Genomic DNA, 5,473 nt, shown 5'->3' with positions numbered 1-5,473 from the left:
CTGATTCTTCCTCGGGATCCTCCTCTACAGATATTAACGGTTCTTCTTCCGGTACGTAGTCGTTATTCCTTGACATGACTCTGCACAAAGGTTAGTTATAAGAATAATATCTATTGCTATCGCTAACTATTGTCAAGGAGATTAATTAATTAAACCAATTTTAATATTAATTATATCGGAATATAATATTAGTTTTATCAAAATTTTTATTTATTATTATTATTTAAATCAATATTGAATATAAATGAATATAATATTCATAGTAAAATGTACCGTCATCAACAGTATCGTACGTACACGTATTCATACACTTTGTTCCACATAAGCACGTATGAGCGTTACATATATATATATACTTACACATTACCTTTTATACACATATGTTGCCATTTTTACCTAACCACACGTTCCGCGACTTCTCCCCGAATTCCCTCGTACAAGCAAGTCTGTTATTATGTTCCGGACCACAATAACTCACTTGCCCTACAAGTTCATCTCGGCATCCATCAGTATATAATATTAATTTATTATTTAATTATTTCCCAGAGTTAATCGAGCCTACGGATATATTTTAGGTACCCTAAGGGATAACCTAATCCTTTATAACCAATGGCTCTGATACCAACTTCTGTCACACCCCGACTAGCACAATGCGAAAGCGTAAAACGGGAATGTAACAGACACCTCTGATATCAACACATTGTTTATAAAGAAACATTACAAACTAATTTACAATATATTACATTTCTTCGTTCTATCATTGTTTTACAGTCTAGGCGATACAAACAAAACTAGTTCGTTAACTAAACGTTCTTACTACTAACACCTTTGCTTCTATTCACATAGCATCAACCACACACTTCAGTCAAGTAACAGGTCACCAAATCATTCCAATTTAGGTACACCTGAAAAGCAGTTTAAAACGGGTCAACTACTAGAGTTGGTGAGTTTCACGAGTTTCAAGAAATCAGTAATGAGTATTCACAAGTCAACACTTGTAATCATGAAACAAGTATGTATGTATGTAAATGATGTATGTGATGTAATTATGCTAAGCTACAGTGAAGCCTGGACTGTTCGTGCTGCGTGCCTCCATTTCCCACGCTCAATCAACCACTGTGGCCCCTTTCCGCCCACAACATGCCCCGGTAGCTATGTCTAACACTACATAGCTGGTTCGTAAAAATTATGGTCAGGTGCAAACGGTTTTGGTGTCTCGGCAAACCGTGCCGGCTCCGTTTGGGTTTGTCAAACCAATAGTACTATTCACAAGTCACCGGCTCGAAGTTAATCACTGTGATCGTGGGGACTTTCGTGTGATAGCACTTAGATAATTCACATCGTCACATGTTTCAGATAAGTATATAGATATAAGCAAACATGCTTTTCACCCCAAAAGTTCGTAAAACAGTTTAAAAATGGGGTCATGAAACTCACGGTTTAGTCGATAATCAGTACTGTATCAGCTCGTGGTTCGTTTGGTCTGCTATCAGTAGTCCCTATAATCAATATTATAATAATATTAATATTTTAATATTATTATAATCTCAATACTAAACTGGGCTGTATAACTAATCTGGGTGTAGCTGGAACGCCCAGAAAGTGGCAATAGGCTTAGTCTGTGATGTTGTTCAATGTCTAATACTTAGAACTGAACTTGGCTCAGATTCCCGTTTTACCAGCCAGGCCAAGTTGTTCGTTTACCGCGTTCAGAAAATAGTTATGGGAAAATAAGCTTGGGTAAATGTATTGGTTAATAAAATGATTAAGTTATAAAGAAAGATCACATACTGGGGTCCCGGATTAGCCACGGGGCCCGTTTCCATTTATTCAGTTTGATTTGAGAAGAAACGCGCACAATCCACCCGGATTGTCCAGGTTTCTCATAAAAAAGTTCATTTTTACTTAATTAGCCCAAAAATATGATTTTTGATCACTCTTGGTGTTTTGATATTCTCGCAGATTCACCAGTCGCGAACTTGCCGGTTTTGATAAAAACTGAATTTGTTTAATATTCAGATTAGCATAATTAATTAATCGTTAATCATTAAATTATGAAAATTTAACCACTTATCAATTAAAATATTTAAATTTTTATAAAAATATTTCTGGAATTTATTTACTGATTTATTAATTTATAAAAATTCATTTTATCAGCTATATTTCGTCTGAAAATCGTCCGTTTACCCCAAACGATTTCCAAAAATTCACCAAAAATTCCTGAATACTCAAATCATGTCCCAAAACAACCTGTATCAATTCCAGAATGTAAAAAACTCGTGCGATATTCTTTTCGGCCCAAATTCGGCTGTAAAAACTCACACGAACGCAAATAAACAAAACAACTTTAAACTTCTCCAAATGATCCTAAAATTCATATGTGATCAAAATACATCAAATCTGAGTTCCCAGAAAAATTTAATAGTTTTTGAAGTATTTTAAATATTTTCCCAAATAAACGTCCCAATTCGGTAATAAATTCGCCAAATATTCTCGGATGGTCGAAAAATTACCAAATGTAAACAGGTACTCACTGACATGATCCCTGATGTCCCTGCAAAATTTCAAGTCCTAAAAATATGCACATCACAACCTTAACCTAAATAGCCCGTAAGCGAGTGTTTCGGCATTACCTCAGCGGGTTTGGCTCGTTTCCGACCTTTTAATCAAGTTTTCAGGTTCTTGTGCTTCTAAGAAAGCTAGGTACAAGTCCTATATCACAAACCAAGCAATATTTCATCAACATAACAGCCCTTAAGTTAGGGTTTCGGCTAGTGCACAAAAACGAACTTTTGAACCGTAAAAACGTCGTTTCAACCCTTTAATCCGTGTTTATGGCCAATAAAATTATCAAAAAAGGTTGCTTACCATGTGTATGATCAAAACATGTTTATGGACCATTTTTAGGATTTTTACACGGTTATGAATGATTTTTAGTAACCAAGACATGTTTTTATGGTATTAAACAAGTTCAAACAAGTAAAAAAGCTACTTATTTAAGCTCTTACCTTAGGGTTTTGAAAGTTTTATGACTGAAACAGAAGGGGTGTCCAGAGTTTTCCAAGAAATGATGTTAAAATGGCTTGAACCTAGTTTAAATGTGAAAGAATAAACAGGGGGGGTTGGCGGCTGCGATCAGACCATCATGGGACCCCTTTGGGCCCATTTTGGCCCAAGTTTCTGATTTCTCAAGCCCAAATACGAAAAGCCCGGTCCAAATTTAGTTCGGGTTCGGTTTTTGGCGTGAAAAACTTATCGGGTGCGTTAAACAGCGCGAAAACAAGTGTTTTTCGGCTAGTTTTGTGTAAAATTATAAAAACATACTATATGTTTGTAAAAATCAAAAATATTTCTACGGATCGCTTAAAACATTTCAAATAAGTGTTTGGTAAGTCTTTTTCGGCTTAACGGATGATACAATGCTTGGTTTGTTACTATCTTTCGCGTTTAATTCTATGGCGGGTGGTTAAACGAGCATGTTTTCGTTTAACTTGTTTGCTATCAAAATAAGACCATATTTCTAATATTTTAGCTTGTATAGATCGTATATCACTTATAAATAGCCCCCCGAGATATCTGGGTCATAACCCGACCCGTTCGGTTAATCGTTCGCTTGTTACGCAAAAGGCGTTTATTTGCTTAATCAGTAAATACGTACTGAGGTGTACCTTGTTTTGGCTCATATGTCACAATTTACCTAAATATAACTAATTAATATATAATAATCACTAACTTTTACCCAACCATCAACGATTCATTTGTCAAGCGAACACATCAATAATGGAATTGGATTTCAATTCCTTCCAATTCCAATTCCTATTGGAATGTTCTGATTCCAAATCAAATTCTTTCCAATTCCAAATCCTATGCAAATTCCAATTCCAATTTCAATCCATTATGTAAAACGAGCGTGCCCTATAGTTTGATTTTGTTGTATATTCGTAAAAAAAATTAATTGGTCGGTTCAAGAAGTGAACCAGTGGAAAGACAAAACAAGTGTTACATTCCGTCAATATTGTCCGATTTGCTCCCGATGGATGGCCCATTTAGGAACTTACGACTTTGTTTTTTGTTGCCTCGGTAGAGACTTCCCATGAGGTCACAAATCCCAGTACCACTTACACCTGAGTAAGCTTAGCTGTTAAGCTCTCCTCTCGTCCATTACATTAAGCCCAAAACACGTTAGTGATTTAAGAGGCATTAGCGTTACTTATGAGCCAATGATCTCTCATGTCTACGCCCGATGTGGGATTTGTCCATGGTGTACAATTGGCCCATTTCTCGATTTGTGCATGGGCACATGAGCCATGCTAATATTCTCTGTATCGTTCCAATTTTATCGGATGTCAACCATTGTTATTACCTTTAACTTAACCTCAATACATAAGCATTTATCCACCTATCGGGACATAGGGCGTTGACTGTGGGGCACTATTGGTGTGCTCTATTTGTGACGGAGCTATTAGTCCAAAACGTCTCTATTGTTATTGTGTGCTAAGATGAGCGCTTACTAATTTATAGATTATTATTGAGAGGCGTATAAATCGATCCTAGGTTAATTACAGCTACTGAAGTGTGATGGTTAGGTGCGTGTGCCCGCATTCCTATCTCACTTACTGGTGCATTAGCCTGCACTAATGTACATACCATATTGTTACTGACTCACATGGGTATTTCTATAATAGATTGTTAAGGTACTGATTCATAACTGATCGCTCAGCGTATAGTTTCACCGTTTTTGTTACAATGAAATCATGAGTATTTCCACAGCAGATTGTTAATCTAGTTATTCATAACTGATCATTCAGCGCATGGTGCCATTGTTATTGTTAAATTGAAATCGTAGGTATTTTCTTAACAGACTGTATTTGCTTCTTCTCTTTGATTGTTCATTGTATCTTATCATTCTTTATTGTTTATTATTATTGTTATTGTTTCTTAAATTACTGGGCAATTTTTGGCTCAACCGTGTTTCTTTGTTTTGTGTTTTCTTTTATTTGTTACAGGTACTCAAGGGAACATGGCTGAGGGAAGAGTGAAATGAATTGATCAAAGAAGTAATTTTATGTTAGTGTTTTATTTATTGTTAGAAAAATTTATTAGACGTTTGATTTGGTAATTTATAATATCATCGTATCAAGCGACACGTCAGCCCTATTTAGACCGGGGTGTTGCAATAAGAGTATTCCACACTCAAAATCTAAAGCATGTCAAGCATCATAATACTGATTACAAAATGAATATACATGAAAAACAAAAATCTAAAACATGTGTAGCATCATAATACCAAGTACAAAATGAATATACATGAAAAACAAAGTAAAGAAAATTATTTAACAATGAAAGTGTAATATATTAAAGCGTAAATGGGTCATGGCTCCGAATAACCCGATATACTATCGAACGGTCAAGTCTCCAAATAGACAAAAAGGCAGGGGAACTTGGAAAAGTGCCTTTGACGCGTACTAGCTTA

The 5,473-nt window shown here is 35.6% G+C and overlaps 1 non-coding gene across 1 annotated transcript; it reads right to left on the bottom strand.

The window, feature by feature from the left end:
* Positions 1-4,263: 4,263 nt before the first annotated feature.
* Positions 4,264-4,370, bottom strand: LOC143612329 (U6 spliceosomal RNA). The gene has a single exon (XR_013149928.1). It is a non-coding gene; the product is annotated as a U6 spliceosomal RNA (small nuclear RNA).
* Positions 4,371-5,473: the final 1,103 nt, after the last annotated feature.

Source organism: Bidens hawaiensis, unplaced genomic scaffold, assembly GCF_021521415.1.
Source record: "Bidens hawaiensis isolate Kalapana, Puna unplaced genomic scaffold, B.hawaiensis_p1.1 tig00034308_1, whole genome shotgun sequence".
Lineage (NCBI taxonomy): Eukaryota > Viridiplantae > Streptophyta > Magnoliopsida > Asterales > Asteraceae > Bidens > Bidens hawaiensis.
Note: the sequence above shows the minus strand (reverse complement) of the source record. Positions and strands in the feature narration are given on the sequence as shown.